We start from the raw sequence: 23176 nt of genomic DNA, 5'->3' as shown, positions 1-23176 counted from the left end.
CTGTCGAAAATGAGCATATGAAATCGTAGAGAAGTATGTCCGAGCTGATCAGCTGTCTGACGTCTCGCTGCATGCTGTGTCACAGAGTTCTATGCCGTTTGTCTGAACCCCCCCCCCCCTGCCCCCTACAACCTGCTACATGTAGTGGCAAATCTGCGCTTTGACTCTCTCTTTGCTGTTTGACACTGGCACTCTGGCTCCTTTCGTCGCACAACTCCAGCACGCATGCTACTCGCGCCATTTCCGTGCTCCGTCATGCCTCGTCACGCGCATGATGACGCCCCGGAGAGCCGAGTCCATGGGTCACCTGTCTTTTCTTGGTCGCGAGGCGGCGCTCGGCACCTGAAAGCAGCTGACGGATAGATCCGACACCCTCATGGTGAAGACTGAGCACGCGAAAGGCTCTGCTCGAGTCTCCTATGTTACGTTAAGACTATACTTTCAGGGATCATTTCTATAGTTTCTGACTTAGAAATGTGTTTCTAAAGTGTTGCGTCTCGCTATTCACGATGATGAGCGATAATGCTTTTCTTTGAGCGCGAATCGGACAGAGATCGGGACTTTTGTCTCAGGTATGTTGTCATTGATGACCGTTCCTGCTCCCTGTCGGGGGGCAGGAGGAGAGAAGTATTGTCAGAGTGATAGCATACATGTCTGTCGAAAATGAGCATATGAAATCGTAGAGAAGTATGTCCGAGCTGATCAGCTGTCTGACGTCTCGCTGCATGCTGTGTCACAGAGTTCTATGCCGTTTGTCTGAACCCCCCCCCCCCTGCCCCCTACAACCTGCTACATGTAGTGGCAAATCTGCGCTTTGACTCTCTCTTTGCTGTTTGACACTGGCACTCTGGCTCCTTTCGTCGCACAACTCCAGCACGCATGCTACTCGCGCCATTTCCGTGCTCCGTCATGCCTCGTCACGCGCATGATGACGCCCCGGAGAGCCGAGTCCATGGGTCACCTGTCTTTTCTTGGTCGCGAGGCGGCGCTCGGCACCTGAAAGCAGCTGACGGATAGATCCGACACCCTCATGGTGAAGACTGAGCACGCGAAAGGCTCTGCTCGAGTCTCCTCTGTTACGTTAAGACTATACTTTCAGGGATCATTTCTATAGTTTCTGACTTAGAAATGTGTTTCTAAAGTGTTGCGTCTCGCTATTCACGATGATGAGCGATAATGCTTTTCTTTGAGCGCGAATCGGACAGAGATCGGGACTTTTGTCTCAGGTCTGTTGTCATTGATGACCGTTCCTGCTCCCTGTCGGGGGGCAGGAGGAGAGAAGTATTGTCAGAGTGATAGCATACATGTCTGTCGAAAATGAGCATATGAAATCGTAGAGAAGTACGTCCGAGCTAATCAGCTGTCTGACGTCTCGCTGCATGCTGTGTCACAGAGTTCTATGCCGTTTGTCTGAACCCCCCCGCCCCCTGCCCCCTACAACCTGCTACATGTAGTGGCAAATCTGCGCTTTGACTCTCTCTTTGCTGTATGACACTGGCATTCTGGCTCCTTTCGTCGCACAACTCCAGCACGCATGCTACTCGCTCCATTTCCGTGCTCCGTCATGCCTCGTCACGCGCATGATGACGCCCCGGAGAGCCGAGTCCATGGGTCACCTGTCTTTTCTTGGTCGCGAGGCGGCGCTCGGCACCTGAAAGCAGCTGACGGATAGATCCGACACCCTCATGGTGAAGACTGAGCACGCGAAAGGCTCTGCTCGAGTCTCCTATGTTACGTTAAGACTATACTTTCAGGGATCATTTCTATAGTTTCTGACTTAGAAATGTGTTTCTAAAGTGTTGCGTCTCGCTATTCACGATGATGAGCGATAATGCTTTTCTTTGAGCGCGAATCGGACAGAGATCGGGACTTTTGTCTCAGGTCTGTTGTCATTGATGACCGTTCCTGCTCCCTGTCGGGGGGCAGGAGGAGAGAAGTATTGTCAGAGTGATAGCATACATGTCTGTCGAAAATGAGCATATGAAATCGTAGAGAAGTATGTCCGAGCTGATCAGCTGTCTGACGTCTCGCTGCATGCTGTGTCACAGAGTTCTATGCCGTTTGTCTGAACCCCCCCCCCCCTGCCCCCTACAACCTGCTACATGTAGTGGCAAATCTGCGCTTTGACTCTCTCTTTGCTGTTTGACACTGGCACTCTGGCTCCTTTCGTCGCACAACTCCAGCACGCATGCTACTCGCTCCATTTCCGTGCTCCGTCATGCCTCGTCACGCGCATGATGACGCCCCGGAGAGCCGAGTCCATGGGTCACCTGTCTTTTCTTGGTCGCGAGGCGGCGCTCGGCACCTGAAAGCAGCTGACGGATAGATCCGACACCCTCATGGTGAAGACTGAGCACGCGAAAGGCTCTGCTCGAGTCTCCTATGTTACGTTAAGACTATACTTTCAGGGATCATTTCTATAGTTTCTGACTTAGAAATGTGTTTCTAAAGTGTTGCGTCTCGCTATTCACGATGATGAGCGATAATGCTTTTCTTTGAGCGCGAATCGGACAGAGATCGGGACTTTTGTCTCAGGTCTGTTGTCATTGATGACCGTTCCTGCTCCCTGTCGGGGGGCAGGAGGAGAGAAGTATTGTCAGAGTGATAGCATACATGTCTGTCGAAAATGAGCATATGAAATCGTAGAGAAGTATGTCCGAGCTGATCAGCTGTCTGACGTCTCGCTGCATGCTGTGTCACAGAGTTCTATGCCGTTTGTCTGAACCCCCCCCCCCCTGCCCCCTACAACCTGCTACATGTAGTGGCAAATCTGCGCTTTGACTCTCTCTTTGCTGTTTGACACTGGCACTCTGGCTCCTTTCGTCGCACAACTCCAGCACGCATGCTACTCGCGCCATTTCCGTGCTCCGTCATGCCTCGTCACGCGCATGATGACGCCCCGGAGAGCCGAGTCCATGGGTCACCTGTCTTTTCTTGGTCGCGAGGCGGCGCTCGGCACCTGAAAGCAGCTGACGGATAGATCCGACACCCTCATGGTGAAGACTGAGCACGCGAAAGGCTCTGCTCGAGTCTCCTCTGTTACGTTAAGACTATACTTTCAGGGATCATTTCTATAGTTTCTGACTTAGAAATGTGTTTCTAAAGTGTTGCGTCTCGCTATTCACGATGATGAGCGATAATGCTTTTCTTTGAGCGCGAATCGGACAGAGATCGGGACTTTTGTCTCAGGTCTGTTGTCATTGATGACCGTTCCTGCTCCCTGTCGGGGGGCAGGAGGAGAGAAGTATTGTCAGAGTGATAGCATACATGTCTGTCGAAAATGAGCATATGAAATCGTAGAGAAGTACGTCCGAGCTAATCAGCTGTCTGACGTCTCGCTGCATGCTGTGTCACAGAGTTCTATGCCGTTTGTCTGAACCCCCCCGCCCCCTGCCCCCTACAACCTGCTACATGTAGTGGCAAATCTGCGCTTTGACTCTCTCTTTGCTGTATGACACTGGCATTCTGGCTCCTTTCGTCGCACAACTCCAGCACGCATGCTACTCGCTCCATTTCCGTGCTCCGTCATGCCTCGTCACGCGCATGATGACGCCCCGGAGAGCCGAGTCCATGGGTCACCTGTCTTTTCTTGGTCGCGAGGCGGCGCTCGGCACCTGAAAGCAGCTGACGGATAGATCCGACACCCTCATGGTGAAGACTGAGCACGCGAAAGGCTCTGCTCGAGTCTCCTATGTTACGTTAAGACTATACTTTCAGGGATCATTTCTATAGTTTCTGACTTAGAAATGTGTTTCTAAAGTGTTGCGTCTCGCTATTCACGATGATGAGCGATAATGCTTTTCTTTGAGCGCGAATCGGACAGAGATCGGGACTTTTGTCTCAGGTCTGTTGTCATTGATGACCGTTCCTGCTCCCTGTCGGGGGGCAGGAGGAGAGAAGTATTGTCAGAGTGATAGCATACATGTCTGTCGAAAATGAGCATATGAAATCGTAGAGAAGTATGTCCGAGCTGATCAGCTGTCTGACGTCTCGCTGCATGCTGTGTCACAGAGTTCTATGCCGTTTGTCTGAACCCCCCCCCCCCTGCCCCCTACAACCTGCTACATGTAGTGGCAAATCTGCGCTTTGACTCTCTCTTTGCTGTTTGACACTGGCACTCTGGCTCCTTTCGTCGCACAACTCCAGCACGCATGCTACTCGCGCCATTTCCGTGCTCCGTCATGCCTTGTCACGCGCATGATGACGCCCCGGAGAGCCGAGTCCATGGGTCACCTGTCTTTTCTTGGTCGCGAGGCGGCGCTCGGCACCTGAAAGCAGCTGACGGATAGATCCGACACCCTCATGGTGAAGACTGAGCACGCGAAAGGCTCTGCTCGAGTCTCCTATGTTACGTTAAGACTATACTTTCAGGGATCATTTCTATAGTTTCTGACTTAGAAATGTGTTTCTAAAGTGTTGCGTCTCGCTATTCACGATGATGAGCGATAATGCTTTTCTTTGAGCGCGAATCGGACAGAGATCGGGACTTTTGTCTCAGGTCTGTTGTCATTGATGACCGTTCCTGCTCCCTGTCGGGGGGCAGGAGGAGAGAAGTATTGTCAGAGTGATAGCATACATGTCTGTCGAAAATGAGCATATGAAATCGTAGAGAAGTATGTCCGAGCTGATCAGCTGTCTGACGTCTCGCTGCATGCTGTGTCACAGAGTTCTATGCCGTTTGTCTGAACCCCCCCCCCCCTGCCCCCTACAACCTGCTACATGTAGTGGCAAATCTGCGCTTTGACTCTCTCTTTGCTGTTTGACACTGGCACTCTGGCTCCTTTCGTCGCACAACTCCAGCACGCATGCTACTCGCGCCATTTCCGTGCTCCGTCATGCCTCGTCACGCGCATGATGACGCCCCGGAGAGCCGAGTCCATGGGTCACCTGTCTTTTCTTGGTCGCGAGGCGGCGCTCGGCACCTGAAAGCAGCTGACGGATAGATCCGACACCCTCATGGTGAAGACTGAGCACGCGAAAGGCTCTGCTCGAGTCTCCTATGTTACGTTAAGACTATACTTTCAGGGATCATTTCTATAGTTTCTGACTTAGAAATGTGTTTCTAAAGTGTTGCGTCTCGCTATTCACGATGATGAGCGATAATGCTTTTCTTTGAGCGCGAATCGGACAGAGATCGGGACTTTTGTCTCAGGTATGTTGTCATTGATGACCGTTCCTGCTCCCTGTCGGGGGGCAGGAGGAGAGAAGTATTGTCAGAGTGATAGCATACATGTCTGTCGAAAATGAGCATATGAAATCGTAGAGAAGTATGTCCGAGCTGATCAGCTGTCTGACGTCTCGCTGCATGCTGTGTCACAGAGTTCTATGCCGTTTGTCTGAACCCCCCCCCCCCTGCCCCCTACAACCTGCTACATGTAGTGGCAAATCTGCGCTTTGACTCTCTCTTTGCTGTTTGACACTGGCACTCTGGCTCCTTTCGTCGCACAACTCCAGCACGCATGCTACTCGCGCCATTTCCGTGCTCCGTCATGCCTCGTCACGCGCATGATGACGCCCCGGAGAGCCGAGTCCATGGGTCACCTGTCTTTTCTTGGTCGCGAGGCGGCGCTCGGCACCTGAAAGCAGCTGACGGATAGATCCGACACCCTCATGGTGAAGACTGAGCACGCGAAAGGCTCTGCTCGAGTCTCCTCTGTTACGTTAAGACTATACTTTCAGGGATCATTTCTATAGTTTCTGACTTAGAAATGTGTTTCTAAAGTGTTGCGTCTCGCTATTCACGATGATGAGCGATAATGCTTTTCTTTGAGCGCGAATCGGACAGAGATCGGGACTTTTGTCTCAGGTCTGTTGTCATTGATGACCGTTCCTGCTCCCTGTCGGGGGGCAGGAGGAGAGAAGTATTGTCAGAGTGATAGCATACATGTCTGTCGAAAATGAGCATATGAAATCGTAGAGAAGTACGTCCGAGCTAATCAGCTGTCTGACGTCTCGCTGCATGCTGTGTCACAGAGTTCTATGCCGTTTGTCTGAACCCCCCCGCCCCCTGCCCCCTACAACCTGCTACATGTAGTGGCAAATCTGCGCTTTGACTCTCTCTTTGCTGTATGACACTGGCATTCTGGCTCCTTTCGTCGCACAACTCCAGCACGCATGCTACTCGCTCCATTTCCGTGCTCCGTCATGCCTCGTCACGCGCATGATGACGCCCCGGAGAGCCGAGTCCATGGGTCACCTGTCTTTTCTTGGTCGCGAGGCGGCGCTCGGCACCTGAAAGCAGCTGACGGATAGATCCGACACCCTCATGGTGAAGACTGAGCACGCGAAAGGCTCTGCTCGAGTCTCCTATGTTACGTTAAGACTATACTTTCAGGGATCATTTCTATAGTTTCTGACTTAGAAATGTGTTTCTAAAGTGTTGCGTCTCGCTATTCACGATGATGAGCGATAATGCTTTTCTTTGAGCGCGAATCGGACAGAGATCGGGACTTTTGTCTCAGGTCTGTTGTCATTGATGACCGTTCCTGCTCCCTGTCGGGGGGCAGGAGGAGAGAAGTATTGTCAGAGTGATAGCATACATGTCTGTCGAAAATGAGCATATGAAATCGTAGAGAAGTATGTCCGAGCTGATCAGCTGTCTGACGTCTCGCTGCATGCTGTGTCACAGAGTTCTATGCCGTTTGTCTGAACCCCCCCCCCCCTGCCCCCTACAACCTGCTACATGTAGTGGCAAATCTGCGCTTTGACTCTCTCTTTGCTGTTTGACACTGGCACTCTGGCTCCTTTCGTCGCACAACTCCAGCACGCATGCTACTCGCGCCATTTCCGTGCTCCGTCATGCCTCGTCACGCGCATGATGACGCCCCGGAGAGCCGAGTCCATGGGTCACCTGTCTTTTCTTGGTCGCGAGGCGGCGCTCGGCACCTGAAAGCAGCTGACGGATAGATCCGACACCCTCATGGTGAAGACTGAGCACGCGAAAGGCTCTGCTCGAGTCTCCTATGTTACGTTAAGACTATACTTTCAGGGATCATTTCTATAGTTTCTGACTTAGAAATGTGTTTCTAAAGTGTTGCGTCTCGCTATTCACGATGATGAGCGATAATGCTTTTCTTTGAGCGCGAATCGGACAGAGATCGGGACTTTTGTCTCAGGTCTGTTGTCATTGATGACCGTTCCTGCTCCCTGTCGGGGGGCAGGAGGAGAGAAGTATTGTCAGAGTGATAGCATACATGTCTGTCGAAAATGAGCATATGAAATCGTAGAGAAGTATGTCCGAGCTGATCAGCTGTCTGACGTCTCGCTGCATGCTGTGTCACAGAGTTCTATGCCGTTTGTCTGAACCCCCCCCCCCCTGCCCCCTACAACCTGCTACATGTAGTGGCAAATCTGCGCTTTGACTCTCTCTTTGCTGTTTGACACTGGCACTCTGGCTCCTTTCGTCGCACAACTCCAGCACGCATGCTACTCGCGCCATTTCCGTGCTCCGTCATGCCTTGTCACGCGCATGATGACGCCCCGGAGAGCCGAGTCCATGGGTCACCTGTCTTTTCTTGGTCGCGAGGCGGCGCTCGGCACCTGAAAGCAGCTGACGGATAGATCCGACACCCTCATGGTGAAGACTGAGCACGCGAAAGGCTCTGCTCGAGTCTCCTATGTTACGTTAAGACTATACTTTCAGGGATCATTTCTATAGTTTCTGACTTAGAAATGTGTTTCTAAAGTGTTGCGTCTCGCTATTCACGATGATGAGCGATAATGCTTTTCTTTGAGCGCGAATCGGACAGAGATCGGGACTTTTGTCTCAGGTCTGTTGTCATTGATGACCGTTCCTGCTCCCTGTCGGGGGGCAGGAGGAGAGAAGTATTGTCAGAGTGATAGCATACATGTCTGTCGAAAATGAGCATATGAAATCGTAGAGAAGTACGTCCGAGCTAATCAGCTGTCTGACGTCTCGCTGCATGCTGTGTCACAGAGTTCTATGCCGTTTGTCTGAACCCCCCCCCCCCCCTGCCCCCTACAACCTGCTACATGTAGTGGCAAATCTGCGCTTTGACTCTCTCTTTGCTGTTTGACACTGGCACTCTGGCTCCTTTCGTCGCACAACTCCAGCACGCATGCTACTCGCGCCATTTCCGTGCTCCGTCATGCCTCGTCACGCGCATGATGACGCCCCGGAGAGCCGAGTCCATGGGTCACCTGTCTTTTCTTGGTCGCGAGGCGGCGCTCGGCACCTGAAAGCAGCTGACGGATAGATCCGACACCCTCATGGTGAAGACTGAGCACGCGAAAGGCTCTGCTCGAGTCTCCTCTGTTACGTTAAGACTATACTTTCAGGGATCATTTCTATAGTTTCTGACTTAGAAATGTGTTTCTAAAGTGTTGCGTCTCGCTATTCACGATGATGAGCGATAATGCTTTTCTTTGAGCGCGAATCGGACAGAGATCGGGACTTTTGTCTCAGGTCTGTTGTCATTGATGACCGTTCCTGCTCCCTGTCGGGGGGCAGGAGGAGAGAAGTATTGTCAGAGTGATAGCATACATGTCTGTCGAAAATGAGCATATGAAATCGTAGAGAAGTACGTCCGAGCTAATCAGCTGTCTGACGTCTCGCTGCATGCTGTGTCACAGAGTTCTATGCCGTTTGTCTGAACCCCCCCGCCCCCTGCCCCCTACAACCTGCTACATGTAGTGGCAAATCTGCGCTTTGACTCTCTCTTTGCTGTATGACACTGGCATTCTGGCTCCTTTCGTCGCACAACTCCAGCACGCATGCTACTCGCTCCATTTCCGTGCTCCGCCATGCCTCGTCACGCGCATGATGACGCCCCGGAGAGCCGAGTCCATGGGTCACCTGTCTTTTCTTGGTCGCGAGGCGGCGCTCGGCACCTGAAAGCAGCTGACGGATAGATCCGACACCCTCATGGTGAAGACTGAGCACGCGAAAGGCTCTGCTCGAGTCTCCTATGTTACGTTAAGACTATACTTTCAGGGATCATTTCTATAGTTTCTGACTTAGAAATGTGTTTCTAAAGTGTTGCGTCTCGCTATTCACGATGATGAGCGATAATGCTTTTCTTTGAGCGCGAATCGGACAGAGATCGGGACTTTTGTCTCAGGTCTGTTGTCATTGATGACCGTTCCTGCTCCCTGTCGGGGGGCAGGAGGAGAGAAGTATTGTCAGAGTGATAGCATACATGTCTGTCGAAAATGAGCATATGAAATCGTAGAGAAGTATGTCCGAGCTGATCAGCTGTCTGACGTCTCGCTGCATGCTGTGTCACAGAGTTCTATGCCGTTTGTCTGAACCCCCCCCCCCTGCCCCCTACAACCTGCTACATGTAGTGGCAAATCTGCGCTTTGACTCTCTCTTTGCTGTTTGACACTGGCACTCTGGCTCCTTTCGTCGCACAACTCCAGCACGCATGCTACTCGCGCCATTTCCGTGCTCCGTCATGCCTTGTCACGCGCATGATGACGCCCCGGAGAGCCGAGTCCATGGGTCACCTGTCTTTTCTTGGTCGCGAGGCGGCGCTCGGCACCTGAAAGCAGCTGACGGATAGATCCGACACCCTCATGGTGAAGACTGAGCACGCGAAAGGCTCTGCTCGAGTCTCCTATGTTACGTTAAGACTATACTTTCAGGGATCATTTCTATAGTTTCTGACTTAGAAATGTGTTTCTAAAGTGTTGCGTCTCGCTATTCACGATGATGAGCGATAATGCTTTTCTTTGAGCGCGAATCGGACAGAGATCGGGACTTTTGTCTCAGGTCTGTTGTCATTGATGACCGTTCCTGCTCCCTGTCGGGGGGCAGGAGGAGAGAAGTATTGTCAGAGTGATAGCATACATGTCTGTCGAAAATGAGCATATGAAATCGTAGAGAAGTACGTCCGAGCTAATCAGCTGTCTGACGTCTCGCTGCATGCTGTGTCACAGAGTTCTATGCCGTTTGTCTGAACCCCCCCCCCCCCCTGCCCCCTACAACCTGCTACATGTAGTGGCAAATCTGCGCTTTGACTCTCTCTTTGCTGTTTGACACTGGCACTCTGGCTCCTTTCGTCGCACAACTCCAGCACGCATGCTACTCGCGCCATTTCCGTGCTCCGTCATGCCTCGTCACGCGCATGATGACGCCCCGGAGAGCCGAGTCCATGGGTCACCTGTCTTTTCTTGGTCGCGAGGCGGCGCTCGGCACCTGAAAGCAGCTGACGGATAGATCCGACACCCTCATGGTGAAGACTGAGCACGCGAAAGGCTCTGCTCGAGTCTCCTCTGTTACGTTAAGACTATACTTTCAGGGATCATTTCTATAGTTTCTGACTTAGAAATGTGTTTCTAAAGTGTTGCGTCTCGCTATTCACGATGATGAGCGATAATGCTTTTCTTTGAGCGCGAATCGGACAGAGATCGGGACTTTTGTCTCAGGTCTGTTGTCATTGATGACCGTTCCTGCTCCCTGTCGGGGGGCAGGAGGAGAGAAGTATTGTCAGAGTGATAGCATACATGTCTGTCGAAAATGAGCATATGAAATCGTAGAGAAGTACGTCCGAGCTAATCAGCTGTCTGACGTCTCGCTGCATGCTGTGTCACAGAGTTCTATGCCGTTTGTCTGAACCCCCCCGCCCCCTGCCCCCTACAACCTGCTACATGTAGTGGCAAATCTGCGCTTTGACTCTCTCTTTGCTGTTTGACACTGGCATTCTGGCTCCTTTCGTCGCACAACTCCAGCACGCATGCTACTCGCTCCATTTCCGTGCTCCGTCATGCCTCGTCACGCGCATGATGACGCCCCGGAGAGCCGAGTCCATGGGTCACCTGTCTTTTCTTGGTCGCGAGGCGGCGCTCGGCACCTGAAAGCAGCTGACGGATAGATCCGACACCCTCATGGTGAAGACTGAGCACGCGAAAGGCTCTGCTCGAGTCTCCTATGTTACGTTAAGACTATACTTTCAGGGATCATTTCTATAGTTTCTGACTTAGAAATGTGTTTCTAAAGTGTTGCGTCTCGCTATTCACGATGATGAGCGATAATGCTTTTCTTTGAGCGCGAATCGGACAGAGATCGGGACTTTTGTCTCAGGTCTGTTGTCATTGATGACCGTTCCTGCTCCCTGTCGGGGGGCAGGAGGAGAGAAGTATTGTCAGAGACACAATACTGACACAGTGGTGATGACACAGTGGTGTATGCATCTGGTAACAGCTGTACTTCTGTGGCTGACAAACTAAATACCAATCTGGACAAAATATCATCTTGGCTGGTGTCATCTTGTCTAACTTTAAACACTAAAAAAACTAACTCTGTCTGCTTCTCCATTAAAAAACTTCCCTTAAAACAAATCTTGAATGTACAAATTAATGGTGAGCCTATCGAACAAGTACCAGAAGTGAAATATCTGGGAATAATTATAGACTATCAGTTGAATTTTAAAAGTCATATTAAGAAAATGTGTAAATCCATTAAGGTCAACTTGGGCTGTTTTAGGTTGATAAGAAACTGCCTGACTTATGACTGTGCTTTTATTTTTATGAATTCTATGATTCTTTCACATATATCTTTTGGTTTAACCACATGGTCTCAAGCTCACCAGTCATCACTTAAGGCCATAGAATGTCTGTATAACCGAACCCTGAAAGTCCTGGACAAGAAGAGAATTAGGTACCATCACTGTAAAATTCTAACTAAACACAAGATTTTAAGTTTTGCTAATTTCATATCCCTGCACTTTGTTAAACTGGTCTTCAAATGCCTGAACAACACTGCCCCTCTACCCCTTTGCAAAACAATAAAACAGCAAAGTAGTAGATCTACCACCCGAGCAGCATCAAAAGGCAATTGTAGCATCCCTTTCCGTAGAACATCATTTGCCCAAACTGCCTTTTCTGTGAAAGGGGCAAAATTATGGAATTCTCTGCCAGACAACCTGAAATCAATTCCAACATTAGCCACCTTCAAAAAAACCACCAAATTGTGGCTCTTTCAGGAACAACAATGCAATCATTTTTAGTTCTTACACTTTGTTTTCTCTTGTACACTTTTTTTCCTTTTTCCATTTACTCTGTTTTACTCCATTTATTTACTATTTTTAAATGTTGCCAATCTGTATTTTATTTTTTACTCAAAAAGCCCTACTAGGGACAAGTGTTGTAAATTAGCGTCAGCTAAAAATGCTATGATGCATGCATCAGATGACTTTTTAAGCTTGTCTATGTTTTTGTATCTGTCCCTATCTAAATAAACCTTAATAATAATAGAGTGATAGCATACATGTCTGTCGAAAATGAGCATATGAAATCGTAGAGAAGTACGTCCGAGCTAATCAGCTGTCTGACGTCTCGCTGCATGCTGTGTCACAGAGTTCTATGCCGTTTGTCTGAACCCCCCCGCCCCCTGCCCCCTACAACCTGCTACATGTAGTGGCAAATCTGCGCTTTGACTCTCTCTTTGCTGTTTGACACTGGCATTCTGGCTCCTTTCGTCGCACAACTCCAGCACGCATGCTACTCGCTCCATTTCCGTGCTCCGTCATGCCTCGTCACGCGCATGATGACGCCCCGGAGAGCCGAGTCCATGGGTCACCTGTCTTTTCTTGGTCGCGAGGCGGCGCTCGGCACCTGAAAGCAGCTGACGGATAGATCCGACACCCTCATGGTGAAGACTGAGCACGCGAAAGGCTCTGCTCGAGTCTCCTATGTTACGTTAAGACTATACTTTCAGGGATCATTTCTATAGTTTCTGACTTAGAAATGTGTTTCTAAAGTGTTGCGTCTCGCTATTCACGATGATGAGCGATAATGCTTTTCTTTGAGCGCGAATCGGACAGAGATCGGGACTTTTGTCTCAGGTCTGTTGTCATTGATGACCGTTCCTGCTCCCTGTCGGGGGGCAGGAGGAGAGAAGTATTGTCAGAGACACAATACTGACACAGTGGTGATGACACAGTGGTGTATGCATCTGGTAACAGCTGTACTTCTGTGGCTGACAAACTAAATACCAATCTGGACAAAATATCATCTTGGCTGGTGTCATCTTGTCTAACTTTAAACACTAAAAAAACTAACTCTGTCTGCTTCTCCATTAAAAAACTTCCCTTAAAACAAATCTTGAATGTACAAATTAATGGTGAGCCTATCGAACAAGTACCAGAAGTGAAATATCTGGGAATAATTATAGACTATCAGTTGAATTTTAAAAGTCATATTAAGAAAATGTGTAAATCCATTAAGGTCAACTTGGGCTGTTTTAGGTTGATAAGAAACTGCCTGACTTATGACTGTGCTTTTATTTTTATGAATTCTATGATTCTTTCACATATATCTTTTGGTTTAACCACATGGTCTCAAGCTCACCAGTCATCACTTAAGGCCATAGAATGTCTGTATAACCGAACCCTGAAAGTCCTGGACAAGAAGAGAATTAGGTACCATCACTGTAAAATTCTAACTAAACACAAGATTTTAAGTTTTGCTAATTTCATATCCCTGCACTTTGTTAAACTGGTCTTCAAATGCCTGAACAACACTGCCCCTCTACCCCTTTGCAAAACAATAAAACAGCAAAGTAGTAGATCTACCACCCGAGCAGCATCAAAAGGCAATTGTAGCATCCCTTTCCGTAGAACATCATTTGCCCAAACTGCCTTTTCTGTGAAAGGGGCAAAATTATGGAATTCTCTGCCAGACAACCTGAAATCAATTCCAACATTAGCCACCTTCAAAAAAACCACCAAATTGTGGCTCTTTCAGGAACAACAATGCAATCATTTTTAGTTCTTACACTTTGTTTTCTCTTGTACACTTTTTTTCCTTTTTCCATTTACTCTGTTTTACTCCATTTATTTACTATTTTTAAATGTTGCCAATCTGTATTTTATTTTTTACTCAAAAAGCCCTACTAGGGACAAGTGTTGTAAATTAGCGTCAGCTAAAAATGCTATGATGCATGCATCAGATGACTTTTTAAGCTTGTCTATGTTTTTGTATCTGTCCCTATCTAAATAAACCTTAATAATAATAGAGTGATAGCATACATGTCTGTCGAAAATGAGCATATGAAATCGTAGAGAAGTACGTCCGAGCTAATCAGCTGTCTGACGTCTCGCTGCATGCTGTGTCACAGAGTTCTATGCCGTTTGTCTGAACCCCCCCGCCCCCTGCCCCCTACAACCTGCTACATGTAGTGGCAAATCTGCGCTTTGACTCTCTCTTTGCTGTTTGACACTGGCATTCTGGCTCCTTTCGTCGCACAACTCCAGCACGCATGCTACTCGCTCCATTTCCGTGCTCCGTCATGCCTCGTCACGCGCATGATGACGCCCCGGAGAGCCGAGTCCATGGGTCACCTGTCTTTTCTTGGTCGCGAGGCGGCGCTCGGCACCTGAAAGCAGCTGACGGATAGATCCGACACCCTCATGGTGAAGACTGAGCACGCGAAAGGCTCTGCTCGAGTCTCCTATGTTACGTTAAGACTATACTTTCAGGGATCATTTCTATAGTTTCTGACTTAGAAATGTGTTTCTAAAGTGTTGCGTCTCGCTATTCACGATGATGAGCGATAATGCTTTTCTTTGAGCGCGAATCGGACAGAGATCGGGACTTTTGTCTCAGGTCTGTTGTCATTGATGACCGTTCCTGCTCCCTGTCGGGGGGCAGGAGGAGAGAAGTATTGTCAGAGTGATAGCATACATGTCTGTCGAAAATGAGCATATGAAATCGTAGAGAAGTATGTCCGAGCTGATCAGCTGTCTGACGTCTCGCTGCATGCTGTGTCACAGAGTTCTATGCCGTTTGTCTGAACCCCCCCCCCCCCTGCCCCCTACAACCTGCTACATGTAGTGGCAAATCTGCGCTTTGACTCTCTCTTTGCTGTATGACACTGGCATTCTGGCTCCTTTCGTCGCACAACTCCAGCACGCATGCTACTCGCTCCATTTCCGTGCTCCGTCATGCCTCGTCACGCGCATGATGACGCCCCGGAGAGCCGAGTCCATGGGTCACCTGTCTTTTCTTGGTCGCGAGGCGGCGCTCGGCACCTGAAAGCAGCTGACGGATAGATCCGACACCCTCATGGTGAAGACTGAGCACGCGAAAGGCTCTGCTCGAGTCTCCTATGTTACGTTAAGACTATACTTTCAGGGATCATTTCTATAGTTTCTGACTTAGAAATGTGTTTCTAAAGTGTTGCGTCTCGCTATTCACGATGATGAGCGATAATGCTTTTCTTTGAGCGCGAATCGGACAGAGATCGGGACTTTTGTCTCAGGTCTGTTGTCATTGATGACCGTTCCTGCTCCCTGTCGGGGGGCAGGAGGAGAGAAGTATTGTCAGAGTGATAGCATACATGTCTGTCGAAAATGAGCATATGAAATCGTAGAGAAGTATGTCCGAGCTGATCAGCTGTCTGACGTCTCGCTGCATGCTGTGTCACAGAGTTCTATGCCGTTTGTCTGAACCCCCCCCCCCCTGCCCCCTACAACCTGCTACATGTAGTGGCAAATCTGCGCTTTGACTCTCTCTTTGCTGTTTGACACTGGCACTCTGGCTCCTTTCGTCGCACAACTCCAGCACGCATGCTACTCGCGCCATTTCGGTGCTTCGTCATGCATCGTCACGCGCATGATGACGCCCCGGAGAGCCGAGTCCATGGGTCACCTGTCTTTTCTTGGTCGCGAGGCGGCGCTCGGCACCTGAAAGCAGCTGACGGATAGATCCGACACCCTCATGGTGAAGACTGAGCACGCGAAAGGCTCTGCTCGAGTCTCCTATGTTACGTTAAGACTATACTTTCAGGGATCATTTCTATAGTTTCTGACTTAGAAATGTGTTTCTAAAGTGTTGCGTCTCGCTATTCACGATGATGAGCGATAATGCTTTTCTTTGAGCGCGAATCGGACAGAGATCGGGACTTTTGTCTCAGGTCTGTTGTCATTGATGACCGTTCCTGCTCCCTGTCGGGGGGCAGGAGGAGAGAAGTATTGTCAGAGTGATAGCATACATGTCTGTCGAAAATGAGCATATGAAATCGTAGAGAAGTATGTCCGAGCTGATCAGCTGTCTGACGTCTCGCTGCATGCTGTGTCACAGAGTTCTATGCCGTTTGTCTGAACCCCCCCCCCCCCTGCCCCCTACAACCTGCTACATGTAGTGGCAAATCTGCGCTTTGACTCTCTCTTTGCTGTATGACACTGGCATTCTGGCTCCTTTCGTCGCACAACTCCAGCACGCATGCTACTCGCTCCATTTCCGTGCTCCGTCATGCCTCGTCACGCGCATGATGACGCCCCGGAGAGCCGAGTCCATGGGTCACCTGTCTTTTCTTGGTCGCGAGGCGGCGCTCGGCACCTGAAAGCAGCTGACGGATAGATCCGACACCCTCATGGTGAAGACTGAGCACGCGAAAGGCTCTGCTCGAGTCTCCTATGTTACGTTAAGACTATACTTTCAGGGATCATTTCTATAGTTTCTGACTTAGAAATGTGTTTCTAAAGTGTTGCGTCTCGCTATTCACGATGATGAGCGATAATGCTTTTCTTTGAGCGCGAATCGGACAGAGATCGGGACTTTTGTCTCAGGTCTGTTGTCATTGATGACCGTTCCTGCTCCCTGTCGGGGGGCAGGAGGAGAGAAGTATTGTCAGAGTGATAGCATACATGTCTGTCGAAAATGAGCATATGAAATCGTAGAGAAGTATGTCCGAGCTGATCAGCTGTCTGACGTCTCGCTGCATGCTGTGTCACAGAGTTCTATGCCGTTTGTCTGAACCCCCCCCCCCCTGCCCCCTACAACCTGCTACATGTAGTGGCAAATCTGCGCTTTGACTCTCTCTTTGCTGTTTGACACTGGCACTCTGGCTCCTTTCGTCGCACAACTCCAGCACGCATGCTACTCGCGCCATTTCGGTGCTTCGTCATGCATCGTCACGCGCATGATGACGCCCCGGAGAGCCGAGTCCATGGGTCACCTGTCTTTTCTTGGTCGCGAGGCGGCGCTCGGCACCTGAAAGCAGCTGACGGATAGATCCGACACCCTCATGGTGAAGACTGAGCACGCGAAAGGCTCTGCTCGAGTCTCCTATGTTACGTTAAGACTATACTTTCAGGGATCATTTCTATAGTTTCTGACTTAGAAATGTGTTTCTAAAGTGTTGCGTCTCGCTATTCACGATGATGAGCGATAATGCTTTTCTTTGAGCGCGAATCGGACAGAGATCGGGACTTTTGTCTCAGGTCTGTTGTCATTGATGACCGTTCCTGCTCCCTGTCGGGGGGCAGGAGGAGAGAAGTATTGTCAGAGTGATAGCATACATGTCTGTCGAAAATGAGCATATGAAATCGTAGAGAAGTACGTCCGAGCTGATCAGCTGTCTGACGTCTCGCTGCATGCTGTGTCACAGAGTTCTATGCCGTTTGTCTGAACCCCCCCCCCCCCCTGCCCCCTACAACCTGCTACATGTAGTGGCAAATCTGCGCTTTGACTCTCTCTTTGCTGTTTGACACTGGCACTCTGGCTCCTTTCGTCGCACAACTCCAGCACGCATGCTACTCGCGCCATTTCCGTGCTCCGTCATGCCTCGTCACGCGCATGATGACGCCCCGGAGAGCCGAGTCCATGGGTCACCTGTCTTTTCTTGGTCGCGAGGCGGCGCTCGGCACCTGAAAGCAGCTGACGGATAGATCCGACACCCTCATGGTGAAGACTGAGCACGCGAAAGGCTCTGCTCGAGTCTCCTCTGTTACGTTAAGACTATACTTTCAGGGATCATTTCTATAGTTTCTGACTTAGAAATGTGTTTCTAAAGTGTTGCGTCTCGCTATTCACGATGATGAGCGATAATGCTTTTCTTTGAGCGCGAATCGGACAGAGATCGGGACTTTTGTCTCAGGTCTGTTGTCATTGATGACCGTTCCTGCTCCCTGTCGGGGGGCAGGAGGAGAGAAGTATTGTCAGAGTGATAGCATACATGTCTGTCGAAAATGAGCATATGAAATCGTAGAGAAGTACGTCCGAGCTAATCAGCTGTCTGACGTCTCGCTGCATGCTGTGTCACAGAGTTCTATGCCGTTTGTCTGAACCCCCCCGCCCCCTGCCCCCTACAACCTGCTACATGTAGTGGCAAATCTGCGCTTTGACTCTCTCTTTGCTGTATGACACTGGCATTCTGGCTCCTTTCGTCGCACAACTCCAGCACGCATGCTACTCGCTCCATTTCCGTGCTCCGCCATGCCTCGTCACGCGCATGATGACGCCCCGGAGAGCCGAGTCCATGGGTCACCTGTCTTTTCTTGGTCGCGAGGCGGCGCTCGGCACCTGAAAGCAGCTGACGGATAGATCCGACACCCTCATGGTGAAGACTGAGCACGCGAAAGGCTCTGCTCGAGTCTCCTATGTTACGTTAAGACTATACTTTCAGGGATCATTTCTATAGTTTCTGACTTAGAAATGTGTTTCTAAAGTGTTGCGTCTCGCTATTCACGATGATGAGCGATAATGCTTTTCTTTGAGCGCGAATCGGACAGAGATCGGGACTTTTGTCTCAGGTCTGTTGTCATTGATGACCGTTCCTGCTCCCTGTCGGGGGGCAGGAGGAGAGAAGTATTGTCAGAGTGATAGCATACATGTCTGTCGAAAATGAGCATATGAAATCGTAGAGAAGTACGTCCGAGCTAATCAGCTGTCTGACGTCTCGCTGCATGCTGTGTCACAGAGTTCTATGCCGTTTGTCTGAACCCCCCCGCCCCCTGCCCCCTACAACCTGCTACATGTAGTGGCAAATCTGCGCTTTGACTCTCTCTTTGCTGTTTGACACTGGCATTCTGGCTCCTTTCGTCGCACAACTCCAGCACGCATGCTACTCGCTCCATTTCCGTGCTCCGTCATGCCTCGTCACGCGCATGATGACGCCCCGGAGAGCCGAGTCCATGGGTCACCTGTCTTTTCCTGGTCGCGAGGCGGCGCTCGGCACCTGAAAGCAGCTGACGGATAGATCCGACACCCTCATGGTGAAGACTGAGCACGCGAAAGGCTCTGCTCGAGTCTCCTATGTTACGTTAAGACTATACTTTCAGGGATCATTTCTATAGTTTCTGACTTAGAAATGTGTTTCTAAAGTGTTGCGTCTCGCTATTCACGATGATGAGCGATAATGCTTTTCTTTGAGCGCGAATCGGACAGAGATCGGGACTTTTGTCTCAGGTCTGTTGTCATTGATGACCGTTCCTGCTCCCTGTCGGGGGGCAGGAGGAGAGAAGTATTGTCAGAGTGATAGCATACATGTCTGTCGAAAATGAGCATATGAAATCGTAGAGAAGTACGTCCGAGCTGATCAGCTGTCTGACGTCTCGCTGCATGCTGTGTCACAGAGTTCTATGCCGTTTGTCTGAACCCCCCCCCCCCCCTGCCCCCTACAACCTGCTACATGTAGTGGCAAATCTGCGCTTTGACTCTCTCTTTGCTGTTTGACACTGGCACTCTGGCTCCTTTCGTCGCACAACTCCAGCACGCATGCTACTCGCGCCATTTCCGTGCTCCGTCATGCCTCGTCACGCGCATGATGACGCCCCGGAGAGCCGAGTCCATGGGTCACCTGTCTTTTCTTGGTCGCGAGGCGGCGCTCGGCACCTGAAAGCAGCTGACGGATAGATCCGACACCCTCATGGTGAAGACTGAGCACGCGAAAGGCTCTGCTCGAGTCTCCTCTGTTACGTTAAGACTATACTTTCAGGGATCATTTCTATAGTTTCTGACTTAGAAATGTGTTTCTAAAGTGTTGCGTCTCGCTATTCACGATGATGAGCGATAATGCTTTTCTTTGAGCGCGAATCGGACAGAGATCGGGACTTTTGTCTCAGGTCTGTTGTCATTGATGACCGTTCCTGCTCCCTGTCGGGGGGCAGGAGGAGAGAAGTATTGTCAGAGTGATAGCATACATGTCTGTCGAAAATGAGCATATGAAATCGTAGAGAAGTACGTCCGAGCTAATCAGCTGTCTGACGTCTCGCTGCATGCTGTGTCACAGAGTTCTATGCCGTTTGTCTGAACCCCCCCGCCCCCTGCCCCCTACAACCTGCTACATGTAGTGGCAAATCTGCGCTTTGACTCTCTCTTTGCTGTATGACACTGGCATTCTGGCTCCTTTCGTCGCACAACTCCAGCACGCATGCTACTCGCTCCATTTCCGTGCTCCGCCATGCCTCGTCACGCGCATGATGACGCCCCGGAGAGCCGAGTCCATGGGTCACCTGTCTTTTCTTGGTCGCGAGGCGGCGCTCGGCACCTGAAAGCAGCTGACGGATAGATCCGACACCCTCATGGTGAAGACTGAGCACGCGAAAGGCTCTGCTCGAGTCTCCTATGTTACGTTAAGACTATACTTTCAGGGATCATTTCTATAGTTTCTGACTTAGAAATGTGTTTCTAAAGTGTTGCGTCTCGCTATTCACGATGATGAGCGATAATGCTTTTCTTTGAGCGCGAATCGGACAGAGATCGGGACTTTTGTCTCAGGTCTGTTGTCATTGATGACCGTTCCTGCTCCCTGTCGGGGGGCAGGAGGAGAGAAGTATTGTCAGAGTGATAGCATACATGTCTGTCGAAAATGAGCATATGAAATCGTAGAGAAGTACGTCCGAGCTAATCAGCTGTCTGACGTCTCGCTGCATGCTGTGTCACAGAGTTCTATGCCGTTTGTCTGAACCCCCCCGCCCCCTGCCCCCTACAACCTGCTACATGTAGTGGCAAATCTGCGCTTTGACTCTCTCTTTGCTGTTTGACACTGGCATTCTGGCTCCTTTCGTCGCACAACTCCAGCACGCATGCTACTCGCTCCATTTCCGTGCTCCGTCATGCCTCGTCACGCGCATGATGACGCCCCGGAGAGCCGAGTCCATGGGTCACCTGTCTTTTCCTGGTCGCGAGGCGGCGCTCGGCACCTGAAAGCAGCTGACGGATAGATCCGACACCCTCATGGTGAAGACTGAGCACGCGAAAGGCTCTGCTCGAGTCTCCTATGTTACGTTAAGACTATACTTTCAGGGATCATTTCTATAGTTTCTGACTTAGAAATGTGTTTCTAAAGTGTTGCGTCTCGCTATTCACGATGATGAGCGATAATGCTTTTCTTTGAGCGCGAATCGGACAGAGATCGGGACTTTTGTCTCAGGTCTGTTGTCATTGATGACCGTTCCTGCTCCCTGTCGGGGGGCAGGAGGAGAGAAGTATTGTCAGAGTGATAGCATACATGTCTGTCGAAAATGAGCATATGAAATCGTAGAGAAGTACGTCCGAGCTAATCAGCTGTCTGACGTCTCGCTGCATGCTGTGTCACAGAGTTCTATGCCGTTTGTCTGAACCCCCCCCCCCCCCTGCCCCCTACAACCTGCTACATGTAGTGGCAAATCTGCGCTTTGACTCTCTCTTTGCTGTTTGACACTGGCACTCTGGCTCCTTTCGTCGCACAACTCCAGCACGCATGCTACTCGCGCCATTTCCGTGCTCCGTCATGCCTCGTCATGCGCATGATGACGCCCCGGAGAGCCGAGTCCATGGGTCACCTGTCTTTTCTTGGTCGCGAGGCGGCGCTCGGCACCTGAAAGCAGCTGACGGATAGATCCGACACCCTCATGGTGAAGACTGAGCACGCGAAAGGCTCTGCTCGAGTCTCCTCTGTTACGTTAAGACTATACTTTCAGGGATCATTTCTATAGTTTCTGACTTAGAAATGTGTTTCTAAAGTGTTGCGTCTCGCTATTCACGATGATGAGCGATAATGCTTTTCTTTGAGCGCGAATCGGACAGAGATCGGGACTTTTGTCTCAGGTCTGTTGTCATTGATGACCGTTCCTGCTCCCTGTCGGGGGGCAGGAGGAGAGAAGTATTGTCAGAGTGATAGCATACATGTCTGTCGAAAATGAGCATATGAAATCGTAGAGAAGTACGTCCGAGCTAATCAGCTGTCTGACGTCTCGCTGCATGCTGTGTCACAGAGTTCTATGCCGTTTGTCTGAACCCCCCCGCCCCCTGCCCCCTACAACCTGCTACATGTAGTGGCAAATCTGCGCTTTGACTCTCTCTTTGCTGTTTGACACTGGCATTCTGGCTCCTTTCGTCGCACAACTCCAGCACGCATGCTACTCGCTCCATTTCCGTGCTCCGTCATGCCTCGTCACGCGCATGATGACGCCCCGGAGAGCCGAGTCCATGGGTCACCTGTCTTTTCTTGGTCGCGAGGCGGCGCTCGGCACCTGAAAGCAGCTGACGGATAGATCCGACACCCTCATGGTGAAGACTGAGCACGCGAAAGGCTCTGCTCGAGTCTCCTATGTTACGTTAAGACTATACTTTCAGGGATCATTTCTATAGTTTCTGACTTAGAAATGTGTTTCTAAAGTGTTGCGTCTCGCTATTCACGATGATGAGCGATAATGCTTTTCTTTGAGCGCGAATCGGACAGAGATCGGGACTTTTGTCTCAGGTCTGTTGTCATTGATGACCGTTCCTGCTCCCTGTCGGGGGGCAGGAGGAGAGAAGTATTGTCAGAGTGATAGCATACATGTCTGTCGAAAATGAGCATATGAAATCGTAGAGAAGTACGTCCGAGCTAATCAGCTGTCTGACGTCTCGCTGCATGCTGTGTCACAGAGTTCTATGCCGTTTGTCTGAACCCCCCCGCCCCCTGCCCCCTACAACCTGCTACATGTAGTGGCAAATCTGCGCTTTGACTCTCTCTTTGCTGTTTGACACTGGCATTCTGGCTCCTTTCGTCGCACAACTCCAGCACGCATGCTACTCGCTCCATTTCCGTGCTCCGTCATGCCTCGTCACGCGCATGATGACGCCCCGGAGAGCCGAGTCCATGGGTCACCTGTCTTTTCTTGGTCGCGAGGCGGCGCTCGGCACCTGAAAGCAGCTGACGGATAGATCCGACACCCTCATGGTGAAGACTGAGCACGCGAAAGGCTCTGCTCGAGTCTCCTATGTTACGTTAAGACTATACTTTCAGGGATCATTTCTATAGTTTCTGACTTAGAAATGTGTTTCTAAAGTGTTGCGTCTCGCTATTCACGATGATGAGCGATAATGCTTTTCTTTGAGCGCGAATCGGACAGAGATCGGGACTTTTGTCTCAGGTCTGTTGTCATTGATGACCGTTCCTGCTCCCTGTCGGGGGGCAGGAGGAGAGAAGTATTGTCAGAGTGATAGCATACATGTCTGTTGAAAA

The 23176-nt window shown here is 50.3% G+C and overlaps 32 non-coding genes across 32 annotated transcripts; all 32 read left to right on the top strand.

Moving 5' to 3' along the window:
* The first annotated feature begins 429 nt into the window (after window positions 1-429).
* LOC134060723 (small nucleolar RNA U3) lies at window positions 430-643 on the top strand. Its single transcript, XR_009935326.1, has one exon. It is a non-coding gene; the product is annotated as a small nucleolar RNA U3 (small nucleolar RNA).
* Window positions 644-1083: 440 nt separating this feature from the next.
* Window positions 1084-1297, top strand: LOC134060758 (small nucleolar RNA U3). The gene has a single exon (XR_009935359.1). It is a non-coding gene; the product is annotated as a small nucleolar RNA U3 (small nucleolar RNA).
* A 441-nt stretch (window positions 1298-1738) lies between these two features.
* On the top strand, window positions 1739-1952 carry LOC134060756 (small nucleolar RNA U3). The gene has a single exon (XR_009935358.1). It is a non-coding gene; the product is annotated as a small nucleolar RNA U3 (small nucleolar RNA).
* A 440-nt stretch (window positions 1953-2392) lies between these two features.
* On the top strand, window positions 2393-2606 carry LOC134060755 (small nucleolar RNA U3). Its single transcript, XR_009935357.1, has one exon. It is a non-coding gene; the product is annotated as a small nucleolar RNA U3 (small nucleolar RNA).
* A 440-nt stretch (window positions 2607-3046) lies between these two features.
* On the top strand, window positions 3047-3260 carry LOC134060754 (small nucleolar RNA U3). Its single transcript, XR_009935356.1, has one exon. It is a non-coding gene; the product is annotated as a small nucleolar RNA U3 (small nucleolar RNA).
* A 441-nt stretch (window positions 3261-3701) lies between these two features.
* LOC134060753 (small nucleolar RNA U3) lies at window positions 3702-3915 on the top strand. Its single transcript, XR_009935355.1, has one exon. It is a non-coding gene; the product is annotated as a small nucleolar RNA U3 (small nucleolar RNA).
* A 440-nt stretch (window positions 3916-4355) lies between these two features.
* Window positions 4356-4569, top strand: LOC134060752 (small nucleolar RNA U3). Its single transcript, XR_009935354.1, has one exon. It is a non-coding gene; the product is annotated as a small nucleolar RNA U3 (small nucleolar RNA).
* A 440-nt stretch (window positions 4570-5009) lies between these two features.
* LOC134060722 (small nucleolar RNA U3) lies at window positions 5010-5223 on the top strand. Its single transcript, XR_009935325.1, has one exon. It is a non-coding gene; the product is annotated as a small nucleolar RNA U3 (small nucleolar RNA).
* Window positions 5224-5663: 440 nt separating this feature from the next.
* LOC134060751 (small nucleolar RNA U3) lies at window positions 5664-5877 on the top strand. The gene has a single exon (XR_009935353.1). It is a non-coding gene; the product is annotated as a small nucleolar RNA U3 (small nucleolar RNA).
* Window positions 5878-6318: 441 nt separating this feature from the next.
* Window positions 6319-6532, top strand: LOC134060749 (small nucleolar RNA U3). The gene has a single exon (XR_009935351.1). It is a non-coding gene; the product is annotated as a small nucleolar RNA U3 (small nucleolar RNA).
* A 440-nt stretch (window positions 6533-6972) lies between these two features.
* On the top strand, window positions 6973-7186 carry LOC134060748 (small nucleolar RNA U3). Its single transcript, XR_009935350.1, has one exon. It is a non-coding gene; the product is annotated as a small nucleolar RNA U3 (small nucleolar RNA).
* Window positions 7187-7626: 440 nt separating this feature from the next.
* LOC134060747 (small nucleolar RNA U3) lies at window positions 7627-7840 on the top strand. The gene has a single exon (XR_009935349.1). It is a non-coding gene; the product is annotated as a small nucleolar RNA U3 (small nucleolar RNA).
* A 442-nt stretch (window positions 7841-8282) lies between these two features.
* Window positions 8283-8496, top strand: LOC134060746 (small nucleolar RNA U3). Its single transcript, XR_009935348.1, has one exon. It is a non-coding gene; the product is annotated as a small nucleolar RNA U3 (small nucleolar RNA).
* A 441-nt stretch (window positions 8497-8937) lies between these two features.
* Window positions 8938-9151, top strand: LOC134060745 (small nucleolar RNA U3). The gene has a single exon (XR_009935347.1). It is a non-coding gene; the product is annotated as a small nucleolar RNA U3 (small nucleolar RNA).
* Window positions 9152-9590: 439 nt separating this feature from the next.
* On the top strand, window positions 9591-9804 carry LOC134060744 (small nucleolar RNA U3). Its single transcript, XR_009935346.1, has one exon. It is a non-coding gene; the product is annotated as a small nucleolar RNA U3 (small nucleolar RNA).
* Window positions 9805-10246: 442 nt separating this feature from the next.
* LOC134060743 (small nucleolar RNA U3) lies at window positions 10247-10460 on the top strand. Its single transcript, XR_009935345.1, has one exon. It is a non-coding gene; the product is annotated as a small nucleolar RNA U3 (small nucleolar RNA).
* Window positions 10461-10901: 441 nt separating this feature from the next.
* Window positions 10902-11111, top strand: LOC134060730 (small nucleolar RNA U3). Its single transcript, XR_009935333.1, has one exon. It is a non-coding gene; the product is annotated as a small nucleolar RNA U3 (small nucleolar RNA).
* A 1552-nt stretch (window positions 11112-12663) lies between these two features.
* On the top strand, window positions 12664-12873 carry LOC134060729 (small nucleolar RNA U3). Its single transcript, XR_009935332.1, has one exon. It is a non-coding gene; the product is annotated as a small nucleolar RNA U3 (small nucleolar RNA).
* A 1552-nt stretch (window positions 12874-14425) lies between these two features.
* LOC134060737 (small nucleolar RNA U3) lies at window positions 14426-14639 on the top strand. The gene has a single exon (XR_009935340.1). It is a non-coding gene; the product is annotated as a small nucleolar RNA U3 (small nucleolar RNA).
* Window positions 14640-15080: 441 nt separating this feature from the next.
* Window positions 15081-15294, top strand: LOC134060726 (small nucleolar RNA U3). The gene has a single exon (XR_009935329.1). It is a non-coding gene; the product is annotated as a small nucleolar RNA U3 (small nucleolar RNA).
* Window positions 15295-15734: 440 nt separating this feature from the next.
* On the top strand, window positions 15735-15948 carry LOC134060715 (small nucleolar RNA U3). The gene has a single exon (XR_009935318.1). It is a non-coding gene; the product is annotated as a small nucleolar RNA U3 (small nucleolar RNA).
* Window positions 15949-16389: 441 nt separating this feature from the next.
* LOC134060703 (small nucleolar RNA U3) lies at window positions 16390-16603 on the top strand. The gene has a single exon (XR_009935307.1). It is a non-coding gene; the product is annotated as a small nucleolar RNA U3 (small nucleolar RNA).
* A 440-nt stretch (window positions 16604-17043) lies between these two features.
* LOC134060691 (small nucleolar RNA U3) lies at window positions 17044-17257 on the top strand. Its single transcript, XR_009935296.1, has one exon. It is a non-coding gene; the product is annotated as a small nucleolar RNA U3 (small nucleolar RNA).
* Window positions 17258-17699: 442 nt separating this feature from the next.
* Window positions 17700-17913, top strand: LOC134060680 (small nucleolar RNA U3). The gene has a single exon (XR_009935285.1). It is a non-coding gene; the product is annotated as a small nucleolar RNA U3 (small nucleolar RNA).
* A 441-nt stretch (window positions 17914-18354) lies between these two features.
* LOC134060669 (small nucleolar RNA U3) lies at window positions 18355-18568 on the top strand. The gene has a single exon (XR_009935274.1). It is a non-coding gene; the product is annotated as a small nucleolar RNA U3 (small nucleolar RNA).
* A 441-nt stretch (window positions 18569-19009) lies between these two features.
* LOC134060658 (small nucleolar RNA U3) lies at window positions 19010-19223 on the top strand. Its single transcript, XR_009935263.1, has one exon. It is a non-coding gene; the product is annotated as a small nucleolar RNA U3 (small nucleolar RNA).
* Window positions 19224-19665: 442 nt separating this feature from the next.
* On the top strand, window positions 19666-19879 carry LOC134060647 (small nucleolar RNA U3). Its single transcript, XR_009935252.1, has one exon. It is a non-coding gene; the product is annotated as a small nucleolar RNA U3 (small nucleolar RNA).
* Window positions 19880-20320: 441 nt separating this feature from the next.
* On the top strand, window positions 20321-20534 carry LOC134060635 (small nucleolar RNA U3). Its single transcript, XR_009935241.1, has one exon. It is a non-coding gene; the product is annotated as a small nucleolar RNA U3 (small nucleolar RNA).
* Window positions 20535-20975: 441 nt separating this feature from the next.
* LOC134060623 (small nucleolar RNA U3) lies at window positions 20976-21189 on the top strand. The gene has a single exon (XR_009935230.1). It is a non-coding gene; the product is annotated as a small nucleolar RNA U3 (small nucleolar RNA).
* Window positions 21190-21631: 442 nt separating this feature from the next.
* On the top strand, window positions 21632-21845 carry LOC134060612 (small nucleolar RNA U3). The gene has a single exon (XR_009935219.1). It is a non-coding gene; the product is annotated as a small nucleolar RNA U3 (small nucleolar RNA).
* Window positions 21846-22286: 441 nt separating this feature from the next.
* LOC134060600 (small nucleolar RNA U3) lies at window positions 22287-22500 on the top strand. The gene has a single exon (XR_009935208.1). It is a non-coding gene; the product is annotated as a small nucleolar RNA U3 (small nucleolar RNA).
* Window positions 22501-22941: 441 nt separating this feature from the next.
* LOC134060773 (small nucleolar RNA U3) lies at window positions 22942-23155 on the top strand. Its single transcript, XR_009935374.1, has one exon. It is a non-coding gene; the product is annotated as a small nucleolar RNA U3 (small nucleolar RNA).
* Window positions 23156-23176: the final 21 nt, after the last annotated feature.

Source organism: Sardina pilchardus, chromosome 16 (genome assembly GCF_963854185.1).
Source record: "Sardina pilchardus chromosome 16, fSarPil1.1, whole genome shotgun sequence".
Lineage (NCBI taxonomy): Eukaryota > Metazoa > Chordata > Actinopteri > Clupeiformes > Clupeidae > Sardina > Sardina pilchardus.
Note: the sequence above shows the minus strand (reverse complement) of the source record. Positions and strands in the feature narration are given on the sequence as shown.